This window comes from Nicotiana tomentosiformis, chromosome 9 (assembly GCF_000390325.3).
Source record: "Nicotiana tomentosiformis chromosome 9, ASM39032v3, whole genome shotgun sequence".
NCBI lineage: Eukaryota > Viridiplantae > Streptophyta > Magnoliopsida > Solanales > Solanaceae > Nicotiana > Nicotiana tomentosiformis.
Genome location: NC_090820.1, coordinates 83,545,452 through 83,558,961, shown reverse-complemented (window position 1 = coordinate 83,558,961; position 13,510 = coordinate 83,545,452).

Below are 13,510 nucleotides of genomic sequence, written 5' to 3'. Positions count from 1 at the left end.
CGGTGTAGACCTCACAATGGACACCGTACAAATAATGCCTCCAAATTCTTCAAGGCACGAACAATAGCTGCTAACTCAAGGCGGTGGACCAAAAAATTCTTCTCATGTACCTTTACCTGTCTGGACGCGTAGGCAATTACCCTACCATCTTGCATCAACACTGCGCCGAGACCAATACGCGACGCATCATAATACACAGTATAAGACCTTGAACATGTAAGTAATACCAACGCTTGTGTCGGAGTCAAAGTGAACTTGAGCATCTAAAACCTCAACTCACACTCGTTTGACCCTGTAAATGGGGCACCCTCTTGGGTCAATTTGGTCTTAATAGTTGTTCATAATCAATTACAGAATTGTCATTTAACCTCATGTTAACAAAAATCTCATTGCAAACCTTCAAAATACTGATAACTAGATGTGAGGCATGAAGACCTCATAATTATTTACCCGAATTAACGAGTCACATTTAACGCCACATGGGCGGGCACCTACCTCGTAGGTTAAAAATTAATAATTACAATACGAATTTGACAACTCTGCACAAAGAAGTTCATATAAGAATTTTCAAATAAGCCTAACATGCATGACTCCCTATTAGTACTATAGTACAAATTTAATTTCACAAGGGAGAACTTAAACATAAGAATTTTCCTCACAAGGATCTCGTCCTTATATAACTTCCACCACAGCTCGTAGCCCGATTTAAACATATCAATTTATATAAAAATGTGAGGATCTCGTCCTTAGTTCTGAATCACAAGTAATATGCACATCGTGCCAATTGAAAATTTCCATTTTCTCCTTTTAAATAATTTCGGTTACACCAAATCACAACTCATAATGAGCCCCACACCGATAGGGCATATAATTCACAATTTTCAATTAATTATTCGAAATTTACATCAAAGTTTATCAAAATGAGTAACAGAAAGCCACATTTAGCCCCGCAGCTCTTATTAGTGACCAACACGAAATGATAGGCATAATTATCTCCATAAAATCTCCCAACAGGGGTAAACACATAAGTAGATTATAGAATTATAAAGCTCACTCATAAGTGGAGCACAATAGGAGGACTCGTCTCGATACTCAGAACCGAATCAAGTTAAGAAAATTATTCCTTTATATTATATGAAGGTCGTACCTGTAACGACACCAACTGATGTAGTGACCTCCGCCATACCATAAAACAAATATATCAACGGCTGGGTTCCACCTCTAGGATGCCTTCTACCCGTCTGTCCTCCACCCCTAACTGGTCGTATGGGTGGTGTAGTAACTGCAATGGGGCACGTAGCCTGAGTGCTTTGATGAAATAAGTCTCTCCCAAGTTTGGGACAATTTTCTCATGTTATTCCTAGTATCACCGTATTCATAACAACCCCTTTGCGGGTTAAGCTGCTTATATTGAGTCTGTGCCAGATAACTAGAATAACCATTGTAGGAACTCATGTCGGTGGTGCATTAAAAGAACTTACTAGAGCACCCCAAGTAATCCGATGTGCGGACTGGGCTGGACGACTGCCTGATCCCCCGCCATAATGATTTATACTTACAGAGTAGAATCCACTGAATACCACAGAACCTCGAGACGTCTTGGTCTCCTTAGTTTCCTTTTTTCTCAGCCCAAACACGTTCTAATATCTTGGCAATTTGTACAACTAGCAGAAATGAAGTATCATTTTGTAGCTCCCGAGTCGTACAAAAGTTTACGATCATAATTGAGTCCTTTAATGAGTCTATGGATTAGCCCTCTGACTATAGGAAGCAAAGTAGGAGTCTGACGGGCTAACTTATTGAACTTGATGGCATATTCCAACACCGTCAATGGTGACCTGATGCAACCGTTCAAACCCTATGCACCACGCATTATGGAGAGTCCGGGAAACAAACTCTTTCAAAAGCGTTTCTGAGAACTGAGCCAAGTGGGCGGTGTTGTATTGGCTGGTCTGCCCTCTTCATAGGCTTGCCACGAACACCAGTGGAGAATTATCTCTCCCAAGGCAAATTTCTTCTTTTATTATGCTGACTCAACACTGTTGAGCTGACCCATTTCTTAACATACTCTTCGATTCCTCTTTGGGGTAACCCTTACCCCTATTTATACACAGCGATCACAAAAGTAGAGCTCCATACAAACAAATCTTGGCATGAACCACATAGTCGAGAATCTCGTCAACAACTGTACTTCCTCCAAAGAACCCCAAAATCAGCAACCGTGACGTCCACGCTGAGTAGACCTTCTGTAAATTTAGAGTTATTTCTATAACTCCTTTGGTACTGAAGTATAGGATTATTAAGGAGGCGGACATACTACAAGTCCCAACCTTATCCTCTACAAAATCTCAGGCCTTAAACATGTGTAAATTTTAGGGAACTTTTCAGTACCACATATATACATTTCAGGCCAAAACTGATATAACACATGACCCCGCAATCCACACATTGGTAGTGGACTCCCCCCACTCGGCGCGAAGTCATAGGTCACAACGTCCGATGATCCACAATAATAACCTTCACAACTCGTATAAATCAACCAGACGCCAACGTCCGTTGCACCCCCACATGATTCACTAGGTGATCTCTCAATACGCCTGTATCTTCAGTCAGAACCACACGTTGAGGCAATGTTTGAGCATCTCTGGCTCCCTCGTAGTCCATCTGCGGCATCACGAACTGTCGACGCACAACTGATACCGAGTGTGCAATGTCATACATGAGTGGATACAAAGGATTATAAGATATATGTTTCAAGCTAAATCAATGTTGCACGATAAGGAATCAAAGAAGTGAATATATCCTAACAGTTCGATAGCCTCTCGAAGTTAAGTATAGACGTCTCTATACCGATCCGCAAGACTCTACTAAACATGCTTGTGATTCATGACACCTATGAACCTAGAGCAATGATACCAACTTGTCACGACCCCAAATTCCCTCCGTAGGAGGTCGTGATGGCACTTAGTCTCTAAGACTAGGTAAGCCTATCAATGTAGAATAATAATAAATATCTGAAATAAATAAACTACAATTCAAACAATTTCAACTCCCAAAACCCAGTAGAAATAAGTCACAAGCTTCTAAGAATTTATTCTCTATGTCTCTATAAATCAGAGTCTAAAGCAAATAAGGAAGACAACATAGTAAGATCCGGAGTCTGCGGACGCTGGCAGATATACCTCGAAGTCTCCTCGTACAGCTAGTTTACTGATGCCTGGTCTGATAAGGTGTACCTGGATCTGGACAAAAAGATGTCTAGAAGCGTAGTATGAGTACACCACAGCGGTACCCAATAAGTGCCAAGCCTAACCTCGGTAGAGTAGTGACGAGGTCAGGTCAGACCCTACTGGAAAATAATAATTGGCATGGTAAAATATTTAACAATATAATAAAATAAAATGACGATGGAAATAAATCGAGTAGCATGTTACCGTTTAATCACACAAAATAATGGCAAATAACATCTCGTGAAAACAAAACAAAATTTCCTTTAAACTTCAAGAAAAATCACAACAAATAATCAAAGGAAACTGCGGCCATAAATCAATATCAACAAGGGCACTCCCGAGGTACCGCCTCGTAGTCCCAAATCATAAATAAATTCACAATATCTCATTTTCTTATCTCGCCGCGGGAGCCTTCACTAATTATTTGAAAGAAAATATTTTTTCCGAAATAGCATCCCGCGTTTTAGCCATCCTTATCACACCGCATGACTTCTAGTAGTTCCCCTACTAGCCACGCGTATCAAGCCACTCTTATCTCACCGCATGCATTTCAATACCCAGACCTTATACCGCCGCATGCGTATCAATATCACAATATATCACAATTTGTACCTCAAGTGCTCAAATAATTTAACTTGCCAAAATAATTCAACAATAATATTTTTCCACAATAAAGAGCTCACTGCTCCATCACAAAGAGTATGAAAATCTTACAAAAATATTCAGTAGTAAATAATTCGGGAAAATAATATTTCAAAATCTTTAATACGTTGCTTCAATATCAAGTTTAAAAATGTCAAATACTTCATATTAATAATATTTAATTTAAAGAAAATCAACCTTCAAATAATGTACAGAATAAAAGAAACCAAGTTCCAACTAAACAGATAAAACAATTAGTAGGAAAAAGTGAAGCAAATTTAAAATATAAACATTAAATCAATAATGAAGAATATAACAAAATGAAATAATTTAATTAATGCGCAACAGTGATCTACACAATTTAAAATATAATCTTTCACATTTAGCCCGTGTACACAACTTTTTACACATTACAATTATCAATCCTAGGGGGAATATTCCCCACACAAGGTTAGACAAGTCACTTACCTCGACTTTCTCCAATTTAACCAAGTATTATGCTTTTTTCACGATTTTCCGACTCCGATCGACTCGTATCTAGTCATAATTAATTTGATACAGTCAACAAAAATTATAGTAATCAATTTCATAAGAAAATATTATATTTTTCAATAAAATCCGAAATTAGCTCAAACTTTGCCCGTGGGGCCCACATCTCGAAATCCGGAGAAACTTATAAAATCCGGCAACCCATTCAATAACGAGTGCACCCATAACAATTTTATCAATTTCCGATAAAAACTCGACCTCCAAATCTTAAATATTCATTTTTGGAAGATTTTGCAAAAATCTTGATTTTTCTTTCATAAATTCACGGATTCATGATGTAATTGAGTATGGAATCATGAAATATAATCAATATAGGATAAGGAACACTTACCCCAATGTCTTCCCGATAAAATCGCCCAAAAATCGCCCAAGAAACGTGCTCCAAAAATCCAAAACGAAATGATGGAAATGACCATTTTTGGTTCTTAAGTTTCTGCCCATCTGTCACTAAAAGTTCATTTTCCGTCACTAAAAGTCCACCAGAACTTGCTTGTACCAGCCTTCCTTCAATCGATCATAACTTTATGTACAAAATTCCAAATGATGAATGGTTTAACTTTCTGGAAACTAGAATCAAACGGCTACTACTTTCATGTTTCAAAAAACTTTCTGATTCTTTATGAATTGCGAGATATAAGCATCCAAAGTCGGCTTCACGCATCAAAATTTTATGGCGAAATTTCTGACGAAACTGCTCTACCAGCCTTCATTCGATCCATCATAACTTTCTATACAAATGTCCAAATAATGAATGGTTTAACTTTCTGGAAACTAGAATAGGACGATGACAACTTTCATGTTTTAAAAATTTTATGATTCCTTATGAATTGCAAGATATAAGCTTCCAAGATTGGCTCCATGCACCAGAAATGTCTGGCGAAATTTCTGCAACAGAAATTTCCAGCAACCCTCTTTGTCTGAAATCCATTGAGACCCTCGGTACCTTAACCAATTATTCAAACATGTCCCAAAATACAATACGAACTTAGTTGAGTCTTCAAACCACATCAAACAATATCAAAACGACGAATCGCACCTCAAATCAAAATCTATGAACTTTGAACTTTCAAATTATATATCTTGTACCGAAACACATCAAATCAATTCGGAATGACTTCAAATTTTGCACACAAGTCATAAATGACATAACAGACTTATTCCAATTTCCAGAATCATATTCCGAACTCGATATCAAAAAGTCAACCCCCTGGTCAAATTTCCCAAAAATTCAACTTTTGGCATTTCAAGCCTAATTCCACTACGGACTTCCAAATAAAATTCCGATCACGCTCCTAAGTACAAAATCACCATAAGAAGCTGTTTGAATCATCAAAATTCGATTCCTGGATTGTTTGCACATAATTTGACATTCGGTCACTATTTGAACTTAAACTTTTAATTTTTCATCAAAATTCCATATCTCGGGCTAGGGACCTCGGAATATGATTCCGGGCATACGCCTAAGTTCCATATCATGATACGGACCTATTTGAACTATCAAAACACTGATTCGAGTCCGTCTGCTCAAACTGTTGACCAAAGTCAACTCAATTGAGTTTTAAAACTCTAATTCACATTTTAATCTATTTTTCACCTGAACACTTTCTGAAAATTTTTACGGATTGCGCGCGCAAGTCGAGAATGATAAATAGTGCTTTTTGAAGTCTTAGAAAAAAGAATTAATTATTGAGTTTAAAGATGACATTTTGGGTTATCACATTCCCCATGTGAATTATTATTATATCTTCTGTTCATGGGTCTCAAAAAAATACGTATTTGATAAAGTTTATCCGACAGGCATATTATTTTTATGATATTTCGAGAAATCTTGTAACGTATTTCATATGCATTTCATGCATTTATACATGTACATTGCCCATGACCATATGGTGTTATATACACGTATATATATATATATATATATATATATATATATATATATATATATATATATATATATATATATATATATGTATATGGGTTATGGAAAAAGGTTACGACATTATATACGCACCACCACTTGATCAGCTGGTATACGTTCATGATTTTCCCACAGTGGCCGAAATGATATGATGGGATTCCCTCAGAAGCTTGATGATGTTATGAACACATATACCTATGCATGGTATGACATTTATATACATATGCATGACGTTATAAAAATGAAATGATTCACAGAGCTATGCAAACGTACATGTCGAGTCTTTTACTCTATGTTTCTCTCATGTCTATTAATTACTGCTTTTCATTCCTTACATACTCGGTATATTATTTGTACTGACGTCCCTTTTTCCCGAGGACGCTGCGTTTCATGCCCACAAGTCTCGATAAATAGGTCGAGAGTCCTTCAAGTAGGCAATAGACTCAGCAGAAGATATTGGTGCACTCCATTTGCTCCGAAATTTTTTGTTTGGTCAGTATGATTTAGATGTGTATGGTTTGGTAGTGCGGGGCTCTACCCCAACCTTTATGACAGTTACATATTCTTAGAGGCTTGTAGACAGATGTCATGTATATGAAAGATTGTACGGCCTTGTCGGCCTATGTTTTGAGTTTATTAATGATTATGTTGGCCTATTAGGCCCGTATGTCACATGTATATGATGATGTAATAAGAAAGATACGTTACGCTAGTGATCGGTTGAGTAAGGTATTGGGTGCCCATCGCGGCCCATCGGCTTGGGTCGTAACAAAAGTGGTATCAGAGCAGTTATGTCCTAGGGAGTCTACAAGCCGTTTCTAGTAGAGTCTTGTTTATGGGTGTGTTGTGCACCACACTTATAAGCATGAGGCTACAGGGCATTTAGGACTGTTACTCTTTCTTCTTACTCTAGATCGTGCCATAGAGCTCAATTATAAGAACTCAATTTACTAACTATATCTTATTCATAATACGACGATGCCTACATCCAGAAAGACGGTTGGTAAGAGATATAGCCGTGAAAGGGTTGAGTCAGAGGAACTCGATTTTTGCATCATGCTTATGATAAATTGGTGTGAGGTATTCAACAAATCATGTGTATACTAAGATGTGTAAGCTTCTTGATAAGGATCCCTAAGGCAAGAATGCCAATCCACTCTTACGATAAAAAGGATTAAGGAGGGAGAGACAAGTTTCAGCAAGTAAAAGAAGCAAGGTGAAGAAGGGTACGAGATACCCAGTTAATGAAGATTATTAGTATTACAGTTCCGATAGAAAAATATGAGCATTGTGAGTTAACCTCAATAGTAACAGAGGTATGTATTATTGGCCACACCCATCTCAGTTATACCTTATTGGGGGCTAATATGTGTAGATTAAGAAAAGGACGGGATATCAGAATCCGGCTGGGGTTAAAGTAACCCAAAATGGTGAATTGATTATTTGCGTTAGTTGATATTTCCGAAGGATATTGCAAATGTGCTAATAGGTCTCCTTAGGAGACACACAAATGGTGCACTCTAAAATAGTACAGCTAGATATGAGTGCTACAAAGATAGGCACTGGAATCCTGGAAAGGATAAATATTTTCTTAGTATGGCTCCCGTCCCTAGTAGAGAGATAATGCTAGGCAACCCGAAGAGCCAGTGGATGGAGAAAAGAGGAGCTAAAAGCAAAATAATATCTTGTGGAAGTTTTCAAAATAAAGTGATAGACAGAAAGGTTAGAAGGAAATAAGAAGATAGCTAATGAAGCATTAAGAGTAAGATATGATACATGGATGACAATGGTAGATCAATAGATGACAGTATTACAGAATCTATAGTCAAGTGAAGGAAGAGACGAGAGGTGACAGGCCTTAAGACAACAAAAGAGTATAGGCCATAAAGTCATATCCTCACTTTGAGATATAAGTTCGTGACTCCAACGCAACTACCGGAAGGAAAAGTTAGACCCTAGAATAATAGGAATCAGTATGGGCTAGTGAACAAGATAAACTAAACACGAATTAGGGATTGAGTGATTGGATAATAGTCGGCATCATGAGAGTTTCAGATTTCGTTCCGACGATAATAGAATGGACAACAGAAGAAGATTCATGAGAAATTCAAAGAATGGTCGTTCAGGAAGACGCTTCCCTAAGGGACTGTATGTGCCAGTTATACTAGGGAGGGGGGATATGGAGTGATGTGGCATTAAGTCAGAATTAAGTGGTTCTCGTTATTATGGTATGGTAAAGGAAGAATGTGACAAAAATGAAAAATGGATGAGATTGCACTTATTCAAAGCCTACATATAGGCTACAATTCCAGAACATTATGCAAACACGACGTCAAGGAGAGGAAGTAAGGGTTCTTACTCGAGATGTTATGGATAAATAAGGAGCCAGTACGAGACTTAAGTTAAGACAAAGGAAATAACTCAAGAAAGATTACGCGAAATATTGATATGAGAGTGGGCCAATGATTAGTTAGTAGTTTATTCAGGGAAGAGACTAGTTATGGCTAGACAAGAGGATACAAACAAATCAATAGATCATGCAAGATAAACAGAGTGAACCCCGACATGGGGACTTCAGTCTCGCAGATATGACATCGTGACCTTGAGAAATATTCAGATAAGAGTTAGGGTAGTTAAAGATACCGTATGAATGTTATGGAAATAAAAGAGAGTCCCATTGGGAAAACAATCAAAACTTCAGTTCAGAAGATACCGTACGAGCACATGAGCGTGGAGGAAAGTAACTAAGGATAATTATATGTGAGTACAAACATCAAATATTCTATCGGGTATACGATGTAATAAGCTCGCAGCTTTACAAAAGTCAGATGGTCTTCCCCAAGTACTACAACGAAAGACTAGTTGAGGAAATAAGAAAGAAGGCTTCAACCTAAGCACAAGTGACCTAAAGAGGAAATGGTCTTGTAACAACAGTCTCACTACAAAATTGTATGCACTCCAAAAGAAAGTGGCACCTACCATGGCTAATGAGCGGGGAGTAAAACCAAAAGTAATATTCGAGACCATATGAGTTGCACAAAAATATTTCGGCATGCGTGAGAACTCAGATAAGCTAAGTATGCACGCAAAAAGGGGGCAAAAGACCAGGAAAAGAAATTGCTTACATTTGAAGAAAGCTGAAATAGAACGAAAGGAATTATTCAATTAATGATCAGCCATAGAAGACTCAGGTATAAGTTAAAAGAAGGAATTGGGGCCAGGTCATAGACAAAGGATTGAATCATTAGAAGATTGTATCATGGTTTTCCATAGCGTCCATGAAAGGCTAAAGTAATAACTAAATGCCATGAGCCGTAGATCGGAAGATAGCTTAAGCCTACATAAAGGATAATTAGAAGGAAGAGGAAACTAAAGAGTTACAGCAACTAAGTAAATCAGGGATCTCATTATTGGACCCAGAAAATTTTAGAAATCATGATTGAGAACATTACAGGATCACTCTTAATATCAGAGGTACCAAAGGGATAGTACAACAACCATATTCTATAACGACTCTACGATAAAGCCAGTTAGAAAAATACCAGCCTCATAAGAATTCAGTATGGAGCTCCCACCGGATTGTATAGGCACCAGAGGTTCAAGTATTATAATAGAGCTTCAAGTTATGGATGTGTATTATACCTATGTGGAAGGGAGGTCATGAAAGAGATAAAAGATACGATGCGAGATTTTAAGGTAAGTAAGGTAAAGGTAAACAACATACAATATACTCAAAGGCAGAAGATCGTGAATAGTCCATGCTTCGGATAGAAGTCTAGAAGCACTAGGATTCAATATCTAGGAATGATAGCGGCATCGTCAGTGGCGTACCTTCTAGCCTATGGTTTCTAAGTAGCGAGAGATCTAGTCAATAGAGTAAAGAAGAGTTAGAGATAATGTGATGTCTCACTTGTTGTTTCAGAATAATATAAGGAAATCTATGGTGCAAGCAAGTTGAAGGAAGGCCACGAATAGTGTATAGGTCGTAAGCTAAAGTATACTAAAGCGACAAAGTTTTATGACAAGAGTAAGAACGAGAATGGGCTAGTGAGAAGGTGACGAGAATGGATAAGTCCTCGGGATTAAGCCCATGAAAACAAGAAAGCTAATAGTTTTTCTAGATTATATGAAGTTCAGTATAGCCTGAATGAACTCAAAGGAGTCTAAGACTAATAATATCTAGAAAAAAATGGAATGCTGCCCTGGTAGTGGAATAAGGGTGTGATTGTGATAGATAAATGATGACATTTGGGCCCTCAACTGAGTAATGATTTGAAGAGGATTTCTTGGATTGTACGGAATTAAAAATATAAGGTGAATCACATTGGGACACTATAAAATACGATTATTGAAGTACAGTATCGCCCCTAAGTGGATTAGGAAAATCACTTCAAATATTCCTCGATACAGCATAAGCCCTAATGGCAATGTATTACGTAAGAAGTTTCAAGTTATCAATAGAACATTATAGATCAACATTGAGGTGAATCGACAATGGATGGATAAAAGATACAAAGTACGAGATGATCTTAGACCATCATTCTTAAGACGAACAGTAATGAAGAAGCGTTAAATGACTTGGCTTTATGCATATGGGATAAGTAACAAAAGTAACCTGGAGTTTTGTAGCATACCTCAGTAACGATAAAGCGAAGTAAGAAATATAGTATAATATGGTCTAATTAGATGTAGTAAAGATAATGACGCCCAGAGGGACAACTTAACATAATTTTGTATATGTTCACTAAGTGAGGCCTAGAGATTGGCTAAGAGCTGGAGGAAAGGGGAGAGAAGCGTCGCATAGGCGCACATACAAAGTTAGAGTCGTACAGGCTGCATGATGGAAGGTAGCAATAATTACGAGATTAGAAGGATTCCGACTACAAGTCGTGGTGTGAGAAAGAGACTTAAAGGGGGGAATGCTCTAGCCTTTGGATTTATTCAAAGAACAATCGCCTAAATGGCAAGAAGAGTATTAAAATATTCGGAAGAGCTATGGGTTATGAGAATGATAAGTGCATCAGTCAACATTCGAGGAAGAATGTTCCAACGGGGGGAGTGATATTACACCCAATGTTTTCGTACATGGAAGTACGCCATGGGTAAATTGATATAAGTTCGGAAATAAGATGTTACATTCCGTATTTTCGTATGTTAAAGTTTTGTCGTAAGGTAATCGACGTAAGTTCGGGAATGAGATTATTGTGAGATTATAAGTATTATGCTATTTCAAACAAGTGATGAGTAAATTTGTGAAGGTGTGAGGGCAAGAAAATCAAAGAAAATAAATTTCGTCGAAATTTGATATTTTGGAAAAAACTATGGTCCAGGGTATAATACCCGATATTTATGGACTAGTACCATACAAGGTACCATATGACCATGATAGTAGGACGTATAAAGTGTATTAAAAATAAATAAAATTTTAAGTAATTTGAGACAATTCTTAATTATGTGGGTAATTGATTAATTACCGAATAGCGGGATATTACCTAATTAATTAATTGATTATTGGATAATATTAAAATCCCCACCCCACCCCACCTGGCAGCAAGCCACTTTCCAAAAGATGTCTCTTAGTCACCTTTAATTAGGTGGCAACTTAATAGGTTCGTTACAAGGCATTTTCATGACTAATGTTTTCACTTTCTAAAACACTACAATCAGATGCTATCATAGTGGGATTAGAAAGGAACATTTTGTGGAGTTTTGTGTTTAGTCTTTATTCTGCAAAGTAGCTTTTGTACAAGTGAAGATTCACGTACACATGAGTAAACCGTGCTTCTTATGATGAGAATATGAAGACCTTATATGATTTGGGCAACAGTACCAAGTGGCTACTTTAACAAAAACATTGTGCTAAGTGTACTAGGAGCTTTTATGGTAGTATTATGTTCACACGCCTGTCAAAGAGGAAATAATGTATCTTCGACCTATATGAATCATGTCACAATTTTTACCGATCAGGTATGTTAACGCTATCCTTTCTTTCTTTTGGCATGATCAATACGATACAAACGAAATGAGTAAACGCACAATTTTCATAAATGACTCTATTCATAGAAGTATTAGGGGTGTCTATGTTATTAATTTCCCATGTGAATTATTATTATATCTTCTGTTCATGGGTCTCAGAAAAATACGTATTTGATAATGTTTATCTGACGGGCATATTATTTTTATGATATTCTGAGAAATCTTGTAACGTATTTCATATGCATTTCATGTATTTATACATGTACATTAACCCATGAAAAGATGGCATTATATATGCGTATATATGTATATTATATGTATATGGGTTATGGAAAAAGGTTACGACGTTATATACGCACCACCACCTGATCAGCTTGTATACGTTGATGATTTTCCCACAGTGGCCGAAATGACATGATGGGATGCCCTCAGAGGCTTGATGATGTTATGAACACATATACCTATGCATGGTATGATATTTATATGCATATGGATGACGTTATAAAAATGAAATGATTCACAGAGCTATGCAAACGTACATGTCAAGTCTTTTACTCTATGTTTCTTTCATGTCTATTAATTACTGATTTTCATTCCTTACATACTCGGTACATTATTTGTACTGACGTCCCTTTTATCCGGGGACGTTGCGTTTCATTCCCGCAGGTCTCGATAGACAGGTTGAGAGTCCTCCAAGTAGGCGATCAGCTCAGCAAAAGATATTGGTGCACTCCATTTGCTCCGGTGTTGCTTGTTTGGTCAGTATGATTTATATGTGTATGATTTGGTAGGGCGGGGCTCTGCCCCGACCTTTATGACAGTTACATATTGTTAGAGTCATGTAGACAGATGTCATGTCTATGAAAGGTTGTACATCCTTGTCGACCTATGTTTTGAGTTTATTAATGATCATGTTGGCCTATTAGGCCCGTATGTCACGTGTATATGATGATGTAATAAGAAAGATACGTTACGTTGGTACTCGGTTGAGTAAAGTACCGGGTGCTTGTCGCGGCCCATCGGCTTGGGTCGTGACAATTTTATTGTCCAATTTATCTATTTAATTGGTACTGGTTTAAATCACATATCCTTAAAACTACAATATAAGTTTAATTATTACTAAAAGTTTAGGAAAAATAGATTGGCGCCCACCGTGGGGCTAAGGATAACAATGATTGTTTAGTAATGCTTC